The sequence below is a fragment of the Hordeum vulgare genome, chromosome 2H (assembly GCF_904849725.1).
Source record: "Hordeum vulgare subsp. vulgare chromosome 2H, MorexV3_pseudomolecules_assembly, whole genome shotgun sequence".
Classification (NCBI taxonomy): domain Eukaryota; kingdom Viridiplantae; phylum Streptophyta; class Magnoliopsida; order Poales; family Poaceae; genus Hordeum; species Hordeum vulgare.
The window spans coordinates 409,750,697-409,777,310 of NC_058519.1; positions in this window are offsets into that span (position 1 = coordinate 409,750,697).

Here is a 26,614-nt window from a genome sequence, read left to right on the forward strand (position 1 = left end):
CTAAGCTCAACCCAGTCTATTCATTTCTTCATATGCGTTCTACTTGAAACTTGTTCAAAATCCTCACTGTGTCCTTGTCAGCTGAGGACTTTGCAACGAAATCCTCAAAACTTCAAAAATCAATTTTTATAACGTTACACAGTAACAGGACCCACTTCCCACGATCGTATAACCACGAACTCCACCGCTTCAATCGTGGGCTCCACGTGTCGTGCAGAGACGAATGGGCAAGGGTAGTTCGGTCCGAAAGTTTCCACCGAACAGTTTTTTCACCTGAGCTATAAATAGGCTCTTACCGTCAGTCCTCATAGCCTCAATAGAAGCAGATAATTAAGCATCAACCTGTTCAATCAAGTTCCCCAGTGTCGTCTGCCAGGAGCTGTGCTACAAAGTCTTCACCACCTCTTTTGAAGACTAAAATGACTGCTGGAAGAGGCGTCAAGCCAAGTCCTAGGAAAGTCATCAACGTTCCTTCTGCATCAGAAGGAAGTGAGGAATTTGATGATGAAACTCTTCAAGCTATCATCAGAAACAAGCAGGAACGAGTTGCACAAGCCTCAGTCAGCTCTATTCCTCTTGCCATGGACCCGAAGGTTCTACTTGACTTCATCAACCTCTGGTATGAAAGATCCAAAAACTCCCATTGATGACTTGAAGCTCCCCACTGGTGTCAGCACATGGTTGCAACTTTCATCAATGAGGAAAAATGGAAAGAACAGCAAGCCAAGCAAGCAAAGGTTGCTAAACTCAAGAAGGAGAAATTCCTCAAGCAAAATCTCCTCAATCTGATGCCTGAAGCTGTTGTATCAACTCAGGCTGAACTGAAAACTTTGACAGATAAGTACACAAGTCTATCTGATCGTCAAAGTGTCAAGGTGAATTTCATCAAGTGTGGCACCCTGATTCAGAGAACCGGATTACCAGTGTTTCCAGCCCAGAGATCATGTCCTCTGGAAACACTTAACAACTTGGAACATAACTAAACTAACTTTATTGATAACATACGGTTACAAGTACATATCTTACAAGGATAGTGAGGCCAAAGGCACCCTTGGTGCTGCTACATTATTTATGAAACATAGCGGGGCATAGAGACTACTAAGTACTTCTACGGCGTAGCGGAACATAGCGACAATTCCATCCATAGGGACACTGCTGTGGACACTTCCTAGTACGGACCACCAGGACCTCCGTCCTCGGCTTCTCCTGCATCTGGCATGATAGGCCAGGTGAGTGCTTGGTTTGTACTCGCAAGCTCACAACAACCAAGTAATGCAGCAAACAATAACATGGCAATCAATATGGTAAATTATTAAGCAACATTACTAATTGTACCGGTTATCAACTTACTCATATCTGGGTTGTCTCACGACACCCAGAATACTCATCGAGCATATCAATCATTTGAATAGTTCTTCCATCATTAATAACACGGATATGGTTGACCACCTAGTGAGGTCTGGGCGGGCTATCCAATACCGTGGACACGGCTATTCGAATAGGTTTGACACTCTGCAGAGGTTGTACACTTTACCCACATCATGGAGCACTGACCTCGTGATCCCATTCGAGTGGACCAACATTGCTCCAACGAAACATGCCTGACCCGTGACTCTTCCATCGTACCACCAGCAATCATCCTCCCCCAGAGTCCTGCCCTGGGTGGCCCTTTGTCCACATGACACCTGCCACCGTCGTGGCCAAACTAAACTGTCCCAACCAGGGACGGGCCCAAAAAAACTCAACATGCTCATAGGTTATCACCACCTACCTGATCAAGGTAGCACACGTGCATACCCCGCCCTCTTAGGAGGTACTGGTGAAAGGTCACGCAATCAGCTCAAGTCACGGTCGTCCCATACCGGCAAAATGTGGTTGCACGGTTAAGCCCGGACAGGTGACTCTAGATCAACCACTAAGTTAATCCAAATATGGTGGTTTATAACAATGATCAATTATTTATATTAAATAATTTACTATGCATTTATTTTATAGCAAATAAATGAGCATAAATCATGAAGATATGCAATGCTATGAAAATACTACATCACATGGGTATCATGGCTTGCCTTGTTCAGTTGGGTTGTTCAAACACTCCTCGTCTTCATATTCACCAAGATTTCCCTCCGAAATATTTTGAAATTGCAAAAATAAAATGTCACATAATACCTTTTTATTAACCAGAAATTCTGTGAGTATAGGAAAATACCAAATTTTACCAAAAATTAGAGGGGCTCGATACCAACTCAATGCAAAAAGAATTAATTGATTTGGACTTATAAATAAAAAGTTATAAAGGGTCAAAGTTACTGGTCAAATCTGAAAATTAAATAAAAGAAACTAAAACTTGGCAGGGGCCACGTCGAAGGCATAAAGTGGAGGAGGCGCCTCCACTTACCGCTTCGGGCGTAGGCTCCAGACACTGGCAGGTGGGGCCTGCCCTTTTGAAATAGGGAGAGAGAGAGGAGGGAGACAGAGAAGGGCGGCTCACCGGCGGCGCTCACCGGCGATAGGGACGGCGGCGGGGCTGGGAGATGACGGGAGTGGCTCGAGCTCTCGACGACAGTTCCTCGTGTACCCGTAGCTCCTCCGTAGGTGGACGGACGACGTCGCCCCTTATTCTCCGGCGAGTGGATGCTACAGTTGTCGTCGACGGCGACGATTCTGGCAGAGGATTGGCTCACAGAAAGCTCGACGAGGACCATGGAGACCAGGGGATCTCGATGGTGGCCTCGGATTCGGCTGGGGAAGGGTGTAGGTGGCTGGCGATAGATGCGATTTGGCGGCGGAGCCTTTCGTTGAAGCTAAGGGAGACGAGCTCCCGGCTCTTGCTGGGGGTCTCTATGGCTGATTCAGGGGTGGAGAGGTGGGGCGATGGGCTGTGAGGGTTTGGTCAGTGCCTTATATAGGCCAGCGACAAGCACTGCCGAGCTCTCCCGAATCGGCAAGGCTCGGGCCTGCCACTGGAGCAAGGATGGCGAGCTGGCCATCATGGCGTGGGGGTGAAGTGATGGAGGAGGGCAGGGGAGCGACGGGACGGGTCCGGAGCCATTAATGGCTTGCGGACGATCACAGTGGCCGAAACCCACTGTGCTGCCCGTGGCGGAGCCTGGCTGGGAGCGGCGGCGGCCATCTCTTACGACCCAGAGGCTTCGGGAGGTGCCACGCTGCTACCAGGAGCGACGTCGGCACCAAGGGACAAGGGGGGACAACGAGAGACGGCTCGGGCGAGCACATTCGACACTAGCACCGCACAGAGCGCGCGCTGTAGCATGCTAGCACCGTGATCACCATGGGTACGGCTACCTCGAGGCCAAGCAAGGCTGACGCACTATGTCCACAGGGTAGTCCCTCAACCATCTAGCCTCCCTGTGCCACTGGCTCGACTAGGTGCACTCTGGGTTGATGGATCTTATCAGCAACAAGTTCTGCCAGCCAACTTGAGGTGGTTCTAGAGATAAAATAAGATGGGGGTGGAGATATATGACTTGTCTGGGGTTATCAACATTGGAAAGACTACAAACTGGCAAAGTTTGAAAGGGTTTGAAGAAAAATTGTACATAGTTCCTTTGAAAACCATCATTCTGGTCCAGAATGGAAATGAGCTTGGGGCACTCACATACATGTTCTGCTGAGGGTGAAACTTGGTGGAGGAGTCTTATTTTGTAGTGCACACATGTCCAAATATTCATAGATCATTTGTGCACCCCTAGCTAGCACTTCCTTCACAAAGGTTCAGATTCAGCAGAAACTTAACAGAGTCTTCTTGCTCAAAATTTGTACTGGACCATGTGATGTTTTTGCATATTGGGGCTAAACAGGATCCCTATAAACTTGGGAAATTTATTGGGAATTTTCTATAATAGGAAAAATAGGGTTGCTTCACAATGGGACAATTCTGGTCAGAAAAGAAATAATTATTCTGGCCAAAATTTTATATTGGGCAAGGAAATATTTTTGGAGATTTTGGAATTATTTGATGATGAGAAGATGTGGAAAAAGTTTGAGGGTTCATAGATCATCCAAACTATAGGTTGCTTCACAACCCATGGTGATGCCATAATTCCCCAAATAAAGAAAATAATTATAGGAAAGAATTAAATATTGAAAATTTATCCAAGAGAGGTATAGAAAGGTTTTGGCAAGAGGAGGAGGGCTTTGGGTTGCTTGGGAAAAAATTAGAGACTCACAAATCCAACTTGGTTGAAAAGATTTGAAAATCCACTAGGTTTGCAAGTTAAAATCAAAAAGGTTTTGGAAAGGAAAGTTGAAAAAAATCAGGGTGTCACAAACCTACCCCCTTAGGATGAATCTCGTCCTCGAGATTCAGTTTCTCAGGGAACAAGTATCGATATGCGGATCTCAAGAAATCTTCTCTTTCCCAGGTAGCCTCTTCCTCGGTATGATGTTCCCATAGTACCTTATAAAACTTGAGTACCTTACTCCTCGTAGTACTTTCCATCTCATCCAAAATCCTGACGGGTTTCTCTTCATAAGTCAGATCCTTAGCTAATTCTAGCTCACTCATATATGCCTGCTGTATTGGCGGTGCAATGCACTTCCTTAGCTGTGAGATATGGAATACATCTGGTACATCTGACAATTCCGACGGTAATTCCAACTGATATGCCACTCCGCCTCTTCTAGCGATCACTAGAAAGGGACAGATGTATCTTGGTGCGAGCCTTCCCCGTGTGCGAAACCTTTTTACTCCTTTCATGGGGGTTACTCGGAGGTAAGCATATTCTCCGGGCTCAAATGTCACTTCCCGGTGCTTTGGGTCATAATAACTCTTTTGACGGGACTTGGCTGCTCGAAGGCGCTCCTGAATGTCTTTGATTTGTTTCTCAGCCTCCAGCATCAAGTCCGTGCCAAAGATGCGACTATCTCCTATCTGGGACCAGTTCAATGGGGTGCGACACTTTCGTCCATATAATGCCTCAAATGGTGACATCTTCAGACTTGTCTGATAGCTATTGTTGTAGGAGAATTCCGCATAAGGTAGGCTATCTTCCCATTTGGGTCCATGGGTGAGCGCACATGACCGAAGCATATCCTCCAATATCTGGTTCACTCTCTCTGTTTGTCGATTAGTCTGCGGATGGTATGTTGAGCTATGTTTCAGCATGGTACCCAAAGCTTGATGTAGTCGTAGCCAGAATGCCGAGGTGAATAGGGATCCTCTATCTGATGTGATAGACTTGGGTACTCCATGAAGGCTGACTATCCGGGACATGTAAAGTTGTGCCAGCTGATTGGCGTTGAAAGTGGTCTTTACCGGAATAAAGTGGGCTACTTTCGTGAGCATATCCACAATGACCCGGATAGCATCATTGCCCTTTTTTGACTTGGGTAGCCCGACAATGAAGTCCATGCATATGTCGTCCCACTTCCACGGGGGAACCGATAAGGTTGTAGTAACCCATCAGGATTTTGGTTTTTTGCCTTAACCTTGTTGTAGATGTCACAGTAGGCGACATAATAGGCTATATCCCTTCACATTCCTGACCACCAAAATGTCTCTCTCAGATCTTGGTACATCTTTGTACCTCCTGGATGGATGGAATATGCGGAATCATGAGCTTCCCTGAGTATTTGCTGTCTCAGGCTATTCTGGTCGAGGACGCATATCTGTTTCTCGAACCATGAGATGCCTTGTTCATCCACTCGGAAGGATTTAGCCTTCCCTTTTGGAATCGACTCCTTGATCTTCTTGATTCCTTCATCTAACTCTTGGTCCTTCTTGATCTCTTCTATGAGAGTGGGGGTAATTTAAGCTTATTCTTGCAACCTCGGATGCATGCTCCCCATTAATGCATTCACCGTGATCGGCTTTCTGCTAAGAGCGTCTGCGACTACATTGGCCTTTCCGGGATGATAATTGATTCCAAGGTCATAGTCCTTGACTAGTTCAATACATCGTCGTTGCCTGAGAATCACATCAGGCTGGGTGAAAATATACTTGAGACTTTTGTGGTCCGTGTATATTTTGCACCGTTGTCCAATAAGGTAATGCCTCCAAATTTTCAAGGCATGAACCACGACTGCTAGTTCCAAGTCATGCGTGGGGTAGTTCTCTTCATGCGGTCGTAGCTGTCGGGATGCATATGCTACAACCCTTCCTTTCTGCATCAGCATGCAGCCAATTCCCCGTCGGGAAGCATCACAATAAATATCAAAACTCTTGTGAATGTCTGGAAGGACTAGGACAGGTGTTGTCGTTAGCCTTGTCTTTAGTTCCAGAAAACTACTATCACATTCTGTCGTCCAGACAAATCTCTCATTCTTCTTAAGCAATTCCGTCAGTGGCTTAGCTATCTTGGAGAAACTCTCTATGAACCGACGGTAGTAGCCTGCCAATCCCAGGAAGCTATGGACTTCGGTCACCGAGACTGGTGTCTTCCAGTTTAATACTGTTGTTACTTTGCTAGGGTCAACGGCCACACCTTGCTCAGACAGGATGTGTCCCAGAAATCCCACTTCTTTTAGCCAAAACTCGCACTTACTAAACTTGGCATACAATTGATGGGATCTCAGTCTTTCCAAGACAGCACGGAGGTGTCGCTTGTGCTCTTCTTCATTCTTGGAATATATCAGGATATCATCAATGAGCACCACCACAAATTTGTCTAGGAAATACATGAAAACCTTGTTCATCATGCTCATGAAATAGGATGGGGCATTTGTCAGTCCAAATGACATGACCCTAAACTCATACATGCCATATCAGGTGGTGAACGTTGTTTTTGGTGTATCTTCCTTTCTATTTTTTAGCTGATGATACCCAGTCCTGAGGTCAATCTTGGAGAATACCCGTGCTCCATTCAGCTAGTCGAATAAATTGTCAATGCGTGGAAGCGGGTACTTATTTTTAATAGTGACCTCATTCAGTTGGTGATAGTCTATGCACATTCGCAAACTTCCATCCTTCTTCATGACAAATAGTACCGGTGATCCCCATGGTGAGATGCTTGGACGGATATATCCTTTCTGCAACAATTCGTCCAACTGCTTCTTTAGCTCTGCCAACTCTAGACCTGGCATACGGTAGTATTTCTTTTAAATTGGGGCAGTACCGCGAACTAATTCAATTGCAAACTCCAATTCCCGGTCCGGTGGCATTCCTGGTAATTCCTCAGGGAATACGTCCGGAAATTCGCATACCACCGGAATCAAGTTCATGTCCGCGACATTAGCTTGGTATGCCATTCCTTTCCTTGACATCATCTTATTGGCAAGAAATTGGACGGTTTGTCCGGTGATGACCCACAAGTGTAGGGGATCTATCGTAGTCCTTTCAATAAGTAAGAGTGTCGAACCCAACGAGAAGCAGAAGGATCTGACAAGTGGTTTTCAACTAGGTATTCTCTACAAGCGCTGAAATTATCGGTAACAGATAGTTGTGTGGTAAGATGATTCGTAGCAAGTAGCAAGTAACAATAGTAACAAAGGTGCAGAAAGATGGCCCAATCCCTTTTGTAGCAAGGGACAAGCCTAGACACACTCTTATAGGAGGTAAAGCGCTCCCGAGGACACATGGGAATTTCTGTCAAGCTAGTTTTCATCAGGTTCATATGATTCGCGTTCGCTACTTCGATATTTTGATATGTGGGTGGACCGGTGCTTGGATGCTGCCCTTACTTGGAAAAACATCCCACTTATGATTAATCCCTCTCGCAACCATCCGCAACTACGACAGAAGAATTAAGACAAAGTCTAACCATAGCATTAAACTAGTGGATCCAAATCAGCCCCTTACGAAGGAACGCATAAACTAGGGTTTAAGCTTCTGTCACTCTAGCAACCCATCATCTACTTATTACTTCCCAATGCCTCCCTCTAGGCCCAAATAATGGTGAAGTGTTATGTAGTCGATGTTCACATAACACCACTAGAGAAAAACAACATACAACGCATCAAAATATCAAACGAATACCAAATTCACATGACTACTTATAGCAAGACTTATCCCATGTCCTCAGGAACAAAAGTGACTACTCACAAAGCATAATTATGTTCATGACCAGAGAGGTATTGAAAGCATCAAGGATCTGAACATATAATCTTCCACCGAGTAATCCAACTAGCATCAACAACAAAGAGTAATTAACACTACTAGCAACCTTACAAGTACCAATCGGAGTCGCGAGATGGAGATTGGTTACAAGAGATGAACTAGGGTTTGGAAATGAGATGGTGCTAATGAAGATGTTGATGGTGATGAGTCCCCTCCGATGAGAGGAGTGTTGGTGAGGATGATGGCGATGATTTCCCCCTCCGGGAGGGAAGTTTCCCCGACAGGACGACCGTGCCGGAGCTCTAGATTGGTTCTGCTCAAGTTCCGCCTCGTGGCGGCGGCGATTCCTCCCGAAAGCCTCCTCCTGATTTTTTCTGGAATGAAACCCTATTTATAGCAAAAGATGGGAGCCAGAGGGGCAACAGGGAGCCCACAAGCCCCCTAGGTGCGGCCAGGGGGGTAGGCCGCGCCTAGCAGGCTTGTGGCCTCCTGGAGGCTCCCCTCTGGTACTTCTTCCGCCCAGTATTTTTTATAAATTCCAAAACAATTCCTCGTTGCTTTTCACGGATGTTGGAGTTGTGGAGAATAGGTATCTCAAACTTGCTCCTTTTTTAGGCCAGAATTCCAGCTGCCGACATTCTCCCTCTTCATGTAAACCTTGTAAAATAAGAGAAAAATGCATAAGTATTGTACCGTGAAGTGTAATAACAACCCATAAAGCGATAAATATCAGCATAAAAGCATGATGCAAAATGGACGTATCAACTCCCCCAAGCTTAGACTTCGCTTGTCCTCAAGCGGAAACCAAGATCAATAAATATGCCCACATGTTTAGAGATAGAGGTGTTGACAAAACAAGATACGGACATGCAGGCATGATGATCATAATCATAACAACAATAATGCCATATAATCTCTTATGCTAAAGTGACAATTCCTTCACAAAGTAAAGTATAGATCAAGAAACTTATTGAGAATTAAAAACCAATAGCCTTTAGTCATTGAAGCAATTGCAATTTATCATAACATCGGAAAGAGTCAAATAAGAGCTTGTAAAGCAAATCCACATACTCAATCATCCTTTCGTCTCCTATAATTGCTACAACTCACGTGGTACTCATGAGATCAAAGTTTCAGTTGGACACAGAGAAAGATAGGGGCTTATAGTTTCGCCTCCCAACTACTTACCTCAAGGGTAATGTCAACAATAATAATTCATGAATACTTACTTCCAAGTTGACATATGAATATAGATCTTTCCCTAGCACATGACGTTAGCCAAGATAAAGGCGAAATAAGGAATTGGTGTCGATCACCATGACTCTTTTAAGGACAAAAAGTAAAGGTATAAGATAGGCCCTTCGCAGAGGGAAGCAGAGGTTGTCATGCGCTTTTTAGGTTTGGATGTGTGACCTCTTAGTTTGAAGGAACGTCACTTTATATTGCCTCCTCTAATAAAGAACTTTATTATGCAGTCTGTCGCTTTTATGTCTTCCTCATCACATGTTCGTACATAGCTTATTTTCCATGCATTAATAGATCATACATATTTAGGGAGCATTTTTTATTACTTGCACCGATGACAACTTACTTGGGGGATCTTCTTCAATCCATAGGTTGGTATGGTGGACTCTCATGGCAAAACTGGGTTGAAGGTTTATGGATGCACAAGTAGTATCTCTACTTAGTGCGAAAGTTTTGGCTGATATGAGGTGGAAGCAATCATCACATGCTAAGAGATCTCTAGTCATATAACATTGTTCGGAACCAAGCAAACATAATTCATTATGTTGTCTTCCTTGTCCAACATCTACTTCTAAGCATGTAACAGTTTAATGAGTGTTCACAATCATAGATGGTGTCAAAGATGGTATATTTGTATGTGTACCTCTCCTTCTTTATTACTTCCTATTAATTGCAACAATGACCAAGGTCTATGTTTGTCCACCTACAACAAGTTTCAATCAACATTCTTTTTATATGTGAAGCCATCACTTCCCATAAGATCATTACATGATCTTTCATGCTTTTGTTCTCTCATTGTTCTTTTCTTTAGATCATGGCATGAAGCAAGGCCCTTAACTAAAACACTCTTTATTATCTGACTCACGAGCTTGAATACATTGGGGGTAGCACAGAGCAAAACTCAAGCCTAGAACACTAAGAACTTTATTCTACTAGAGAAAGATAAAACCAAAAAGGATCGAACTAAGAAAAAGGTAAAGGCAAAAGATGTGATGGTGATACGATACCGGGGAAACTCCCCCAAGCTTGGCACAAGCCAAGGGGGTTGCCCATACCCGTGCTTAGTTGTCTTCCTTCAAAGGTGATGGTGGTGGAGTTGTTGCAGAGGTCTTGAACTTGTTTAATTTCCTCTTAAGCACAAAATTCTGCTCCTTCAGATTGTTAGTTTCCTCTTCAAGCCTCAACACCTTTTGGTATAATTCTTGCTTACTCTCCTACAAAAGACGAGAAGGGATAAACAAAATCTTAGGCTTCTTCCTTGAGTCAGGGAGGCTCGACTTCTTGAACTCCACATGTGTGTCTCGAGGTTGGGGTAGAGGAGCCTCCTCTTCATCAGAACTTGCTCCTTCCTTCCCCTTGGGATCATAATCTTCTTCCTCATCAGTGGTCCAACCATAATGATCCAAGTCCCCATAGACCTTGGGGTTAGCAAGGTAATCGGCCACATAGCTCTCCCCCTCTGAATCTTGAGAAGACATCTTGCTCTAAATCTGTGGGAGAAACAGGCTCGAAAGAAAAACAAAGGATATTTGCGTGCTACGAGGGTCAGACCTTTCGGGAGAATATATAATGAATTTTTCCCGACCATAAGGAGTACTCCACAAGAAAACGGAGTCCGGGAGGCACACGAGGTGCCCACAAGCCCCCTAGGCGCGGCCAGGGGGATAGGCCACGCCTAGCAGGCTTGTCACCTCCTCGTGCGCTTTCAGGACTACTTTAATTTTTTCTATTTTTCTAAAAATTCCAAAACGGAGAAAAATTCCTACTGGAAAAGTTTTGGAGTCGGTTTACTTACCGAATCACACACCTCTTCGTTTTCGGAGTCTGAAACAGGTTGATAAATATCCCTTATGTACTCCTCCGGAGTTATGGTATTAATAATATTGCTTTCAACATTTATGGGAGTACCTCAGATATAATGCTTGACTCTTTGCCCATTTACCACTCTCGGAAAATTACCTTCCGTGTTGTTGATCTTGATGGCACCGGAACGATATACTTCCTCAACAATGTAAGGACCTTCCCATTTAGAGAGAAGCTTGCCTGCAAAAAATCTTAAACGAGAATTATATAGCAAGACATAATCACCTACATTGAACTCACGTTTTTGTATCCTTTTATCATTCCACCTCATAACCTTTTCTTTGAACAACTTGGCATTTTCATCTGCCTGCGCTCTCCATTCATCAAGTGAGCTAATATCTAATAACCTCTTCTCACCAGCAAGTTTGAAATCAAAATTGAGCTCTTTGATTGCCCAATAAGCCTTATGCTCTAGCTCAAGAGGTAAATGACATGCTTTACCGTTAACCATTTTGTACGGAGACATGCCCATGGGATTCTTATAAGCAGTTCTATAAGCCCACAGTGCATCATCAAGCTTCTTAGACCAATTCTTTCTAGACCTATTAACAGTGTTTTGCAGAATTAGTTTAATCTCTCTATTACTTAGCTCTACTTGATCACTGGACTGAGGATGATAGGGAGATGCAACTCTATGGTTGACATCATACTTAGCAAGCGTTTTACGGAAAGCACCATGAATGAAATGTGAACCACCATCAGTCATTAGATATCTAGGGACTCCAAATCTAGGGAAAATAACTTCTTTAAGCATCCCGATAGAGGTATTGTGATCAGCACTACTAATTGGGATAGCTTCTACCCACTTAGTAACGTAATAAACAACAACTAGGATATGAGTATACCCGTTGGATTTTGGAAAAGGTCCCATATAATCAAAACCCCAAACATCAAATGGTTCAATGACAAGTGAATAATTCATAGGCATTTCCTGACGTTTACTGATATTACCTATTCTTTGACATTCATCACAAGACAAGACAAACTTATGGGCATCCTTGAAGAGAGTAGGCCAATAGAAACCTGATTGCAATACCTTGTGTGCAGTTCTATCTCCCGCATGGTGTCCTCCATAAGCCTCCGAGTGACACTTCTGTAGGATATGTCCCTGTTCATGCTCAGGTACACAACGTCTAATAACACCATCTACTCCTTTATAAAGACGAGGATCATCCCTAAAGTAATGTCTCAAATCAAAGAAGAATTTCTTCTTTTGCTGGTATGTGAAACTAGGTGGTATATATTTGGCAACGATATAATTTGCATAATCAGCATACCACGGTGCACTACGTGAAGCATTGATGACATTCAATTGCTCACCAGGAAAGCTATCATCAATAGGTTGTGGGTCATCAAGAACATTCTCCAACCTAGACAAGTTATCTGCTACGGGGTTCTCAGCACTCTTCCTATCAACAACATGCAAATCAAATTCTTGTATCAAGAGAACCCATCTGATAAGTCTAGGTTTAACATCTTTATTTTCCATGAGGTACTTAATAGCTGCATGATCAGTGTGAATAGTGACTTTGGAATCAACTATGTAAGATCTGAACTTTTCACATGCAAACACGACTGCTGAAAATTCCTTTTCAGTAGTAGCATAGTTTCTTTGGGCACTGTCTAGAGTTTTACTAGCATAATGAATAACATTCAACTTCTTATCAACTCTTTGTCCTAGAACAACACCAACAACATAATCACTAGCATCACACATGATTTCAAAAGGTAAGTTCCTATCAGGTGGTTGAACAATAGGCGCAATTATCAAAGCCTTTTTAAGCATTTCGAAGGCTTCCTCACAATCATCGTCAAAAACAAAAGGAATATCCTTTTGCAAGAGATTGGTAAGAGGCCTAGAAATCTTAGAAAAGTCCTTAATGAACCTTCTATAGAAACCACCATGACCAAGGAAACTTCTTATACCTTTGATATCTGTAGGGCATGGCATTTTCTCGATCGCATCAACCTTAGCCTTATCGACTTCAATACCTCTTTCAGAAATTTTATGTCCTAAGACGATGCCTTCATTAACCATAAAGTGGCACTTCTCCGAATTCAAGACAAGATTGGTATCTTTACATCTCTGCAAAACTCGATTAAGGTTGCTGAGGCAATCATCAAAAGAAGACCCGTAAACAGAGAAGTCATCCATGAAAACCTCAACAATCTTTTCACAAAAGTCAGAGAATATAGCCATCATACATCTTTGAAAGGTAGTAGGTGCATTACATAAGCCAAAAGGCATACGTCTGTAAGCAAAGGTACCGAAAGGGCAAGTAAAAGTGGTTTTGTCCTGATCAGATTGTGCAACAGGTATTTGGGAGAAACCAGAATAACCATCTAGAAAGAAGAAGTGTGTGTGTTTAGAAAGTGTTTCTAGCATTTGGTCGATAAAAGGCAAAGGGTAATGATCTTTCCTAGTGGCTTTATTCAATTTCCTAAAATCAAGTAATAATCCTCTGTGGGATCAATTCATCTTTATCATTAGGGACAACTGTAATACCTCCCTTCTTAGGGACACAATGCACCGGACTTACCCAATCACTATGAGCAACAGGATAGATAATACCTGCTTCCAGGAGCTTTAGTATTTCTTTTCCTACTACCTCTTTCATCTTAGGATTTAATCTCCGTTGATGATCAACAACTGGTTTGGAATCAGGATCGGTTTTAATTTTGTGCTGGCATAGAGTGGGACTAATGCCCTTAAGATCATCAAGAGCATATCCAATAGGAGCACAGTGCTTCCTCAGAGTTTTCAATAATTTCTTTTCTTCATGCTCTGAAAGGCTAGCACTAATAATAACATGATATATCTCTTTTTCATCAAGATAAGCATACTTAAGAGTATCAGGTAACTGCTTAAGTTCAAACACATGACCACCCTTTGGTGGAGGTGGATCTCCAATCAGTTCAACATGCAAATTATTCTTAAGGATAGGATGTTGTTCAAAGATAACTCTATCTATATCATTCCTGTCATCCATATGCATATCATTTTCATGCTCAAGCAAGTATTGCTCTAAAGGATCAGTAGGAGGCACAACAATAGAAGCTAGGGCAATAATTTCATATTTAGTAGACAACTCTTTTTCATGAGGTTGTCTACCAAAATTGGAGAAATTATACTCATGTGACACACCTTCAAAGCCAACAGTGAAAGTTTGCTTCTCATAGTCAATATGAGCATTGACAGTATTGAGGAAAGGTCTGCCAAATATGATGGCACAAAAGCTATCTTGGGTGATTGCAAGAACGAGGAAATCAGCAGGATACTTAGTTTTACCACACAATACTTCAACATCTCTAACAATTCCCAAAGGGTAGATAGTATCTCTATTGGCAAGCTGAATAGTGACATCAATAGGTTCCATCTCAACAGGTGCAATCTCGTATTTAATTTCATCATATAAAGATTGAGGTATTGCACTAACACTAGCACCCACGTCACATAAACCATGATAACAATGATCTCCTATCTTAACAGAAACAACAGGCGTGCCAACAATAGGCCTATGTTTGTCTCTAGCATGAGGTTTAGCAATTCTAGCAGCATCTTCACAGACGTGAATATCATGGCCATCAACATTGTCGGACAGGAGATCTTTGATAATAGCAATGCTAGGTTTAACTCTAATTTGCTCAGGGGGTGTAGGTGTTCTAATGTAGCCCCTACGTATCAGATTTGAAGCTTTAGAATGATCCTTTATTCTAACAGGGAAAGGTGGTTTCTCAATGTAAGCACTAGGAACAATAGGATCATTATAAGCAATGACTTTCTCTTCAACTTGATTGGGTTTAACTACATTGACTTCTAAGGGAGGTTGATATTTAAACCACTTCTCTTTAGGGAGATCAATATGAGAAGCAAATGATTCACACCATGAAGCTACTATCTGAGAGTCAAGTCCGTATTTAGCGCTAAAATCACAAAAAGTATTTGTTTCAACAAAGGATTTAACGCAATCGAACTTAAGATTCATACCTGACTCCTTACCTTCATCAAACCCCCAATCTTCAGAGTTGCGTTTAATTCTTTCCAATAAATTCCATTTGAAGTCAATATCTCTCTCCATAAAAGAACCAGTACAAGAAGTGTCAAGCATGGTGCTATTATCATGAGAAAGCCGAGCATAAAAGTTCTGAATGATAATTTCTCTCGAGAGCTCATGGTTGGGGCATGAATATAACATTTATTTAAGCCTCCCCCAAGCTTGAGCGATACTTTCTCTATCACGAGGCCAAAAATTATATATATAATTCCGATCACGATGTACCAAATGCATAGGATAAAACTTCTGATGAAATTCCAATTTCAATCGGTTGTAGTTCCATGATCCAGTATCATCACATAGCCTATAACATGTCAATGCTTTATCCCCCAAAGATAAGGGAAATACCTTCTTCTTGACCTCATCCTTGGGAAAACCTGAAAGCCTAAATAAACCACAAACTTCATCTACATAGATTAGATGCAAGTCGGGATGTGATGTTCCATCTCCTGTAAAAGGATTAGCCAACAGTTTCTCTAGCATACCCGAAGGAATTTCATAACAAGTATTTTTAGTAGGTGCAGCAGGTTGAGGAGCAACTCCTTGTGCTTCCATTCGAGGTGAAGATACCCCGAACAAGCTCCTCAAAGGATTAGTTTCCATAGTGACAAGTGAAAATAAATTTCAACACACTATATAAATATTTCCTCACCAAATTCCATTTACCAAAGGCGCTTCACTCCCCGGCAACGGCGTCAGAAAAGAGTCTTGATGACCCACAAGTATAGGGGATCTATCATAGTCCTTTCGATAAGTAAGAGTGTCGAACCCAACGAGGAGGAGAAGGATCTGACAAGTGGTTTTCAGCAAGGTATTCTCTGCAAGCACTGAAATTATTGGTAATAGATAGTTGTGTGGTAAGATGATTTGTAGCAAGTAGCTAGTAACAATAGTAACAAAGGTGCAAAAAGATGGCCGAATCCCTTTTGTAGCAAGGGACAAGCCTGGACAAACTCTTATAGGAGGTAAAGCGCTCCCGAGGACACATGGGAATTTCTGTCAAGCTAGTTTTCATCAGGTTCATATGATTCGCATTCGCTACTTTGATATTTTGATATGTGGGTGGACCGGTGCTTGGGTGCTGCCCTTACTTGGACAAACATCCCACTTATGATTAACCCCTCTCGCAAGAATCCGCAACTACGAAAGAAGAATTAAGACAAAGTCTAACCATAACATTAAACTAGTGGATCCAAATCAACCCCTTACGAAGGAACGCATAAACTAGGGTTTAAGCTTCTCTCATTCTAGCAACCAATCATCTACTTATTACTTCCCAATGCCTTCCTCTAGGCCCAAATAATGGTGAAGTGTTATGTAGTCAACGTTCACATAACACCACTAGAGGAAAAACAACATACAACACATCAAAATATCGAACGAATAGCAAATTCACATGACTACTTATAGCAAGACTTATCCCATGTCCTCAGGAACAAAAGTGAATACTCACAAAGCATAATTATGTTCATGACCAAAGAGGTATTGAATAGCATCAAGGATCTAAACATATAATCTTCCACCGAGTAATCCAACTAGCATCAACTACAAAGAGTAATTAACACTACTAGCAACCTTACAAGTAACAATCGGAGTCGCGAGACAGAGATTGGTTACAAGAGATGAACTAGGGTTTGGAGATGAGAGGGTGTTGGTGAATATGTTGATGGTGATGAGTCACCTCCGATGAGAGGAGTGTTGGTGATGATGATGACGACGATTTCCCCCTCCGGGAGGGAAGTTTCCCCGGCAGGACGACCCTACCGAAGCTCTAGATTGGTTCTGCTCAAGTTCCGCCTTGTGGCGGCGGCGATTCCTCCCGAAAGCCTCCTCCTGATTTTTTCTGGAACGAAACCCTCCTTATAGCAAAAGATGGGAGCCAGAGGGGCAACAGGGAGCCCACAAGGCGTGCCCAGGGGGTAGGCCGCGCCTAGCAGGCTTGTGGCCTCCTGGTGACTCCCCTCTGGTACTTCTTCCGCCCAGTATTTTTTATAAATTACAAAATAGTTCCTCGTTGATTTTCACGGCTTTTGGAGTTGTGCAGAATAGGTATCTCAAACTTGCTCCTTTTTCAGGCCAGAATTCCAGCTGCCGACATTCTCCCTCTTCATGTAAACCTTGTAAAATAAGAGAGAAAATGCATAAATATTGTACCGTGAAATGTAATAATATCCCATAAAGCGATAAATATCAACATAAAAGCATGATGCAAAATGGACGTATCATCCGACCGGATTAACCAGCGTCACGGTCCTGGTGGCACAGTTGATACACACTTGATGGGGTGTCAACCAGTCCATTCCCAGTATCACATCTAATCCCGAAGATTCGATAGCGATAAGTGCAGCTGGGAACTTGACTCCTTGCATCAGTATTTCCAGATCTGTGTATATGAGATTTGTTCTGAGCATGGAGCCATGGGATTGTACTGATTTCCCACAAGCATATGGGATCGCAACAATTTTCGAGGGTAGAGTATTCAACCCAAATTTGTTGGTTCGCACGACGGGAAGCGAAAGAATATTCTCAAGTATTAGCAACTGAATGTGTCATATTCAACCACATTTGAAAGATTAATGTCTGCAAGCAAAGTATCAGTAGCAGAGTAGTATGATAGCAACGGTGCCAGAAAAAGGTACGTTGACGAGCAACCATTCTTCCTCGACAACAGTGTTGGAAAAGATCTTGCAAGAAGTAACAGCAGAGTAGCAAGGAACAGCAGTAGCGACAACAGAGTAACAAGTAACAACAGTAGCAACAGTAACAGCAAAGTGCCCCAATCCCTTTGGTAGCAAGGGACAAGCCTAGGCAAAGTAACGTAGCGAGGGCCAGTAGTAAAAGACTCGTAGGCAGTGGATTAGTGATGGATGAGTATGACGGATGTGATTCATCATGTAACACCTATAACATGGAGAGATATGTAACTAGCTCCCGTTCATCAATCTAATGTAGGCATGTATTCCGTATGTTGTCATACGTGCTTAGGGAAAAGAACTTGCATGACATCTATTGTCCATCCCTCCCGTGGCAGTGGGGTCCTAATGGAAACTACGAGATATTAAGGTTCTCCTTTTAATAAAGATCCGGACCAACGCATTAACACGCGGTGAATACATGAACTCCTCATACTATGGTCATCTCCGGGAGTGGTTCCGGCTATTGTCACTCCGGGGTTGCCGGGTCATAACACATAGTAGGTGACTACAACTTGCAAGATAGGATCTAAAACACACATATATTGGCGACAACATAATAGGTTCAGATCTGAAATCATGGCACTCGGGCCCTAGTGACAAGCATTAAGCATAACCAAGTGGTAGCAACATCAATCTAGAACATAGTGGATACTAGGGATCAATCCCCGTCAAGAACTAACTCGATTACACGATAGATCTCATCCAACTCATCACCGTCCAGCAAGCCTACGATGAGATTACTCACGAACGATGAAGAGAATCATGGAATTGTCGATGGAGAAAGGTTGATGATTTCCCCTCTCCGGAGCCCGAAACGGACTTCAGATCTGCCCTCCAGATGAAGAACAGGATGTGGTGGCGCCTCTGTATTGCAAAACGCGATGAAACCTTCTCTCTGATTTTTTTCCAAGTGAAACAGAAGATATAGAGGTGGGATTGGTGGCGGTGGTGCCACGTGGGCCCCATAAGCCTGCACGGCGCGACCTAGGGGGTGGCCGCGACCTGTGGGCTTGTGGCCCACTGGAACGCCCCTTCCGGTGGATCTTTGCGTAGTTATTTTTCTCTTATTCCAAAAAAAATCTCCATAAATTTTCAGGACATTCCGAGAACTTTTATTTCTGCACAAAAACAACACCATGGCAATTCTGCTGAAAACAGCGTCAGTCCTGGTTAGTTCCATTCAAATCATGCAAATTAGAGTTTAAAACAAGGGCAAAAGAGTTCGGAAAAGTAGATACGACAGAGACGTATCAACTCCCCCAAGCTTAAAGCCTTGCTTGTCCTCAAGCAACTCAGTTGACAAACTGAGTGAGACAAAATAAAAACTTTGACAAACTCTGTTTGATCTTGTTGTTGCAACTATGTCTAACTTACAACCAGAATTTCAGAAAGATCACAATCAAACCACAAAATAAAATGACATCTAGGTCTCATGGTAAACTCATATCAATCGCATAATCAACTAGCGAGCAAATAATAATAAGCCTCAAGTGTCAACACTTCAATCAAAACAACATGAAGCAGTACAAATAGATGGTATCTCGCTAGCTCTTTCTGAGACCGCAAAACATAAATGCAGAGCACCTTAAAAGACCAAGGGCTGACTAAACATTGTAATTCATGGCAATGAAGATCCAGTCATAGGTATACTCAACACAGTTAAAAGCAAAGCATAAAAATGACAGAGGTGCTCTCTAATTGGTGCTTTTGTAAGAGGAGGATGACTCTACAAGAACATATATAGATAGGCCCTTCGCAGAGGGAAGCATTGATTTGTAGAGGTGACAGAGTTCAAGCTTTGAAAACAGAGATAATAATTTTGGGTGGCATGCTTTCATTGTCAACGCAATGACTAAGAGTTCTCAACATCTTCCACGCTACACATGCTATAGGCGGTTCCCAAATAGAAAAGTAAAGTTTTGACTCCCCCACCACCAATCAATCACACTCCACGGCTAGCCGAATCCTCGGGTACCGTCCATAGCAACATCAATCCTGGGGGAGTTTTGTTTGCAATTATCTTTTCGATTTGAGCAAGGAACTGGGAATTCCAATTACCGGCCCTTTTCTCGTGAATGATAATGAATAAACACATATCGAGGATAACATGCCTAGCATGGAAGGTACCAATAGCCCCCTGTCACCACATGAGCAGTTCGGGCATGCCAAACAGATTATTTCTTGAAGATTTAGAGAGTGGCACATGCAAATTTACTTGGAACGACACGTAGATACCGCACATAGGTAGGTATGGTGGACTCATATGGCACAATTTTGGGTTTATGGAGGTGGATGCACAAGCAGTATTCCCGCTTAGTACAAGTGAAGGCTAGCAAAAGACTGGGGAGAGACCAACTAGAGAGCGACAACAGTCATCTAAATGCATTGAGAGTAACTAACATTGAGTGCAAGCATGAGTAGGACATAAATCACCATGAACATATCATAGAGGCTATGTTGATTTTGTTTCAACTACATGCATGAACATGCGCCAAGTCAAGCCACTTGAAACATTCAAAGGAGGATTCCATCCTATCATACTACATCATAGTCATCTCAACATTCATGTGGGCATCCAAGACAAACCATTATAAGCTCCTAGCTAAGTAAGCATGGCATAAGCAACTATGATCTCTAAGTTGTCATTGTAAACATGTTTCTCTCACAACAAAGCTGAATCATGCATGATGAGCTAGTCATATTTACAAAAACAAAATAGATCGAGTTCGTACCAGCTTTTCCAGGCTCAGTCACTTCATCATATATCGTCATTATTGCTTTTCACTTGCACGACTGAACGATGTGAACAATAATAAGCATGCTTGTGCATTGGACTACGCTGGAATCTGCAGGCAGACACAAAGGAGAAGACAAAGTAATATGGCTCTTTGGAAGCTAAACAGGTATGCATGCAAGAGCCACTAAACATTGTAACCAATATCTTCTACCTTGACCCAAAGAAAAAAGAAAACTATCTACACGGGAAAGCTCCCAACAAGCAAAAGAAGAAAAAGAAAATATTTTTGGTTTTTTCTCAAACTAGACACACACACGAAAAGAAAACGAGAAAAAGAAAATAAACTAACATGGATGATACAGTGGCAAAGTGTGAACACCGTCTAACAAAGTGAAATCATAAGCAAGAATGTAAAGTCGGTGAGAACACGTACTCCCCCAAGCTTAGGCTTTTGGCCTAACTTGGTGTACTCCCAAGGAGGGAAATAACCAGCTCCGGGGTACTCCGGAGTGGACTGAGGATGCCACTACTGTGTGAGCTCCTCTAGCTCCCACTGATAAAATGACGTCTGGTACTCGACTGGCGGCTCGGGCACGGGCACCTGTGGTTGGGCTAAGCCCCAATATGCGTAGAAGTCCGAGGGCATAATAGTGTACCTGCCTGGATGAAGATTGAACAAAGAAGGAGCAGGCAAGTAATAGTCTCACGAGTACCCTGACTAAATACCAGGTTATAAATCATCCTTCTACTTATATCTCTATCAAGAAAGTCATGGCGAACCATGCTATCGTAATCTAGATATCTCTCGGGAAGAAGAATCTCTTCTTCTTCCTCCAGTCTAATAGGTATCTCAAAGTGTCTAGCAAGACGAGTAGCGTAGATACCTCCATAGACAACACCTTTAGAACGGTTCAGGTTCAACCGTTGAGCTACTATAGCGCCCAAGCTATAAGTTTTATCGTTATAAAGGGCTTCGCGCAAGACCGCAAGATCTGGGGAACTAAGTGACCCAGCTTTCCCACGGACAATCAAACATTTTCCCACAAATAGTGAGTAGTACCGAAGCACGGGAAAATGAATGCTAGCAGCTCTAGCACAAGACACTCCTCTCTCCTCTCCTACCGCAATTGTACCGATAAAAGCTTCCAAGTCCCGTGGACGAGGTTCATGAATATCCCCAACATAAGGTAATTTGCAAACATTGCAAAAATCCTGGAGTGACATGCGCTGGGGGACATCATAAAGTTTAAACTCAACCATAGGAGGATTCTTCCTCGGATAGAAGTTAAAGCTTTGTACGAAGAAATTAGTGAGGAGGAGGTATTGCGAACACTTATCTTCAATGAAGGCGGTAAGGCCTACGTTTTCCACCAAGTGATAAAAGTCCTCATAAATTCCAGCAGCGCGTAAGAACGCGTCGCTTGGCCATTCGCACGCTTGAACTTCTGCGACTCGAGGGACCAAATACTTGGGCTTCTTCTCACTCCCATCATCCTTGGGGTCACGGCTTGACGAGCCTCTTAAGAACCTCCTCATCTTTTCCTTTTCTATCTCTGAAAAATTCTAATTTTTTTAGTGATTCTAAGGAACAGTGAATAAGTCTCAACAAAATTCGTAGCGACTACTCCCACAAGTGCCTAGAGACCATATTATGCATCAAAACTACTTGGGACCAGCTAGAATCAGCATGCAAAGCTCAAGAACATGGTCACCAAGGCAGCAAAAATACGCGGAGTATAAGGCACTAGAGCAAAAACTAATTGGACCGATGGAGGAGTCACTTACCAAGGAATAATTTCCCCAAAACAGTTCGGAGAACGTTGAATTGAGCAAAGAGATCGAAAATCCCAGCAAGAGGAGCAAGAACACGGGTTTGAGCTGCGAAACGATTTTTTTGGAGGTAGGAGAACCAGATGAGAGCAAGAATGAGTGGAGGGGGTGCCTGTGGGCCCCACAAGCCTGGGTGGCACGGCCAGGGGGGTGCCCGTGCCCCTAGGGCTTGTGGCCCACTGGTGTGCCCCCCAGACAGACTCTTTGTCCCAGTATTTTTCAAAAAATCCAGAAAAAATCATACTTGATTTTCACAGTGTTCGGAGAACTTTTATTTTCGGGGTACTTTTCTACCGGACGCTAAAACAGAAAACAGGGAAAAGTAAACTAAATCTATCATTTTTCTTCTAAGCAACCTAAAGTGAAAGCTTGGAACAGAGGTTTGTAACTCCTCGATTCATCCATCTCATGGTAATCGAAAGAAATCTGTCAATGGGGTTGATCAAATCCCCTCGACCAAACTTCTCGAATCGCAAAAGAGAACGGAGAATTTCCGAATAGTCACTAGGTCACCTCAATGGGGATGTGTGTTTCCCCAACAAGCAAATCATACTTCATCTTGACACGAGGAATAGGGCATTCAAAGCTCCCAATAAGAATCGATGAAGTTTTTTCAATAGCATTGATGCAATGTACTCAATATTGTTTCTTCAGAAAGTGCACCGTATGCTCATTACCGTTGACATGGAAAGTGACATTGCCTTTGTTGCAATCTATAACAGCCCCTGCAGTGTTTAAAAAGGGTCTTCCGAGGATGACCGCCATGGCATCGTCCTCTGGAATATCCAAGATAACAAAGTCTGTTAAGATAGTGGTGTTAGCAACCACAACAGGCACATCCTTGCAAATGCCGATAGGGAAAGCAGTTGATTTGTCGGCCATTTGCAGAGAGATTTCAGTGGGTGTCAACTTATCCAGTTCAAGCCTACGATAAAGAGAGAGAGGCATAACACTAACACCGGCTCCAAGGTCGCATAACGCAGTTCTAACGTAGTTGCCTTTAATGGAGCAAGGTATAGTGGGCACAACAGGATCACCTAGTTTCTTCGGAGTTCCACCCTTGAAAGTGTAATTGGAAAGCTTGGCGGAGATCTCAAGATCAGGTATCCTCCTCTTATTAGTCACAATATCTTTCATGTACTTAGCATACGGAGACATCTTGAGCATATCCGTCAGACGCATTTGCAGAAAGACAGGTCTGATCATTTCAACGAAGCACTCAAAATCCTCATCATCCTTTTTCTTGGATGGTTTGGGAGGAAAGGGCATAGGTTTCTGAACCCATGGTTCCCTTTCTTTACCATGCTTCCTAGCAGCAAAGTCATTCTTATCGTATCTTCTATTCTTAGGCTGTGGGTTATCAAGATCAGGTTCAATCTCCACATCCTTTTCATTGCTAGGCTGAGCATCTACATGAACATCACTATTGATATTATCATTAGGCTCATGTTCATCACCAGATCGTGTTTCAGCATCAGAGACAGAGATATCGTTTGGACTCTCAGGTGTAGCAGCAACAGGGTTGCTAGCGTGCAGGTTCCTATCATCTCTGTTCTTCTTTCTAGGATGACTACGTGCATCAGTGCTAACTCCTTGCGAAACTTGTTCAATTCTCTTCGGATGACCCTGAGGATACAGATGTTGCTGGGTTATTCTACCACCTCTAGTAACGACTCTAACGGAATTGTCATTCAACTCATTGAGCAAGTCATTCTGAGCTTTAAGTACTTATTCTACCTTAGTAGTAACCATAGAAGCATGTATACTCAGAAGCTTAAGATCATTGACGTTTCTGTCCACACAAGCACTTAAATGACTAAGCATACGAGCATTCTTTTCCAATTGGCTGCTAACATAATCATTGAAACTCTGTTGTTTGACAACGAAGTTATCAAATTCATGCATGCATAGGCTAGCAGGTTTATCAAAAGGAATATCAGTCTCATCAAACCTACGTAGAGAATTTACTTCTACTACCATGGATCTCTTCGATAGGTGGTAGATTTTTGACATCTTCAGATTTAATGCCTTTCTCTCGCATAGATTTCTTGGCTTCTTGCATATCTTTAGGACTGAGGAATAGAATACCTCTTTTCTTCGGAGTTGGCTTAGGAGGTGGTTCGGGAATAGTCCAAGCATTCTCATTGCACAAGATGTTATTCAGTAGAACCTCAGCTTGTTCTACGGTTCGTTCCCTAAAAACACTACCGGCACAACTATCTAGGTGGTCTTTAGAAGCATCGTAAGTCCATTATAGAAGATAACAGGTATTTCATTCTTCTCAAGAGGGTGATCAGGCAAAGCATTCAGTAGCTGGATGAGCCTCCCCCAAGCTTGTGGGAAACTCTCTTCTTCAGCTTGAGCAAAGTTGTATATTTCCTGCAAGGCAGCTTGCTTCTTATGGGCAGGGAAATATTTTTCAGAGAAGTAGTAGACCATATCCTCGGGGCTACGCACACAACCAGGAGCAAGAGAAGTGAACCAGGTTTTAGCATCATCCTTTAGCGATAAAGGAAACAGCTTGAGCATGTAGTAGTGCCGGATCTTTTCCTCACTAGTGAATAGGGTGGCTATATCGTGCAGTTTGGTAAGATGGGCTACAACCGTCTCAGACTCATAACCGTGAAAGGGATCAGATTCGACCAGAGTGATTAACTCAGGGTCGACAGAGAATTCAGAATCCTTATCGGTCACAAAGATAGGCGAAGTAGCAAACTTCGGGTCGTATTTCATCCTAGCGTTTAGAGATTTTTCTTTCCACTTGTGCAGAAGTTTCTCAACATCATAGCTATCCTTACACGCAAGGAACTCCTCAGCTATCTCTCCCTCCATAACATAACGTGTATCAGGCATAACAGGCATAGTAGCAGGTTCTACTTCAATAGTATCAGCAGTTTCAGAAGTATCATAAAATCTAGCAGCAACTCTAGCAATATGTGCATCAAGGAATGCACCTAGTGGCAAGGCAGTATCGAGCATAGCATCATCAGGCATAGTATCAAGCATAGCATCATCAGGCATAGTATCAAGCATAGCATCATGGGCAACAGAAGTAGCATCATCAAGCACAGGCGACATATGAAGATTTCTAGCAGGAGGCAAAGTCGCAAACTTACTCATAACTGAAGGTGAATCAAGTGCAGAGCTAGATGGCAATTGCTTACCTCTCCTCATAGTGGAAGGTAGGATTTTAGTTCTTGGATCTTTCGGATTCCTCATAGTGATCAACAGACGTCAATCCCAAGTGACTCAGAGAATATAGCTGTGCCTCCCCGGCAACGGCGCCAGAAAAAGCCTTGATGTCCCACAAGCATATGGGATCGCAACAGTTTTCGAGGGTAGAGTTTTCAACCCAAATTTGTTGGTTCGCATGACGGGAAGCGAAAGAATATTCTCAAGTATTAGCAGCTGAATGTGTCAGATTCAACCACACCTGAAAGATTAATGTCTGCAAGCAAAGTATCAGTAGCAGAGTAGTATGATAGCAATGGTGCCAAAAAAAGGTACGTTGACGAGCAACTATTCTTCCCCGACAACAGTGTCGGAAAAGATCTTGCAACAAGTAACAGCGGAGTAGCAAGGAATAGCAGTAGCGACAGCAGAGTAACAAGTAACAGCAGTAGCAACAGTAACAACAAAGTGACCCAATCCCTTTGGTAGCAAGGGACAAGCCTAGGCAAAGTAACGTAGCGAGGACCAGCAGTAAAAGACTCGTAGGTAGTGGATCGGTGACTGATGAGTATGACGGATGTGATTCATCATGTAACAGCTATAACACGGAGAGATATGTAACTAGCTCCCGTTCATCAATCTAATGTAGGCATGTATTCCGTATGTAGTCATACGTTCTTAGGGAAAAGAACCTGCATGACATCTATTGTCCATCCCTCCTATGGCAGCGGGGTCCTAATGGAAACTACGGGATATTAGGGTTCTCCTTTTAATAAAGAACCGGACCAACACATTAACACGCGGTGAATACATGAACTCCTCATACTATGGTCATCTTCGGGAGTGGTTTCGGCTATTGTCACTCCGGGGTTGCCGGGTCATAACACATAGTAGGTGACTACAACTTGCAAGATAGTATCTAAAACACACATATATTGGTGACAACATAATAGGTTCAGATCTGAAATCATGGCACTCGGGCCCTAGTGACAAGCATTAA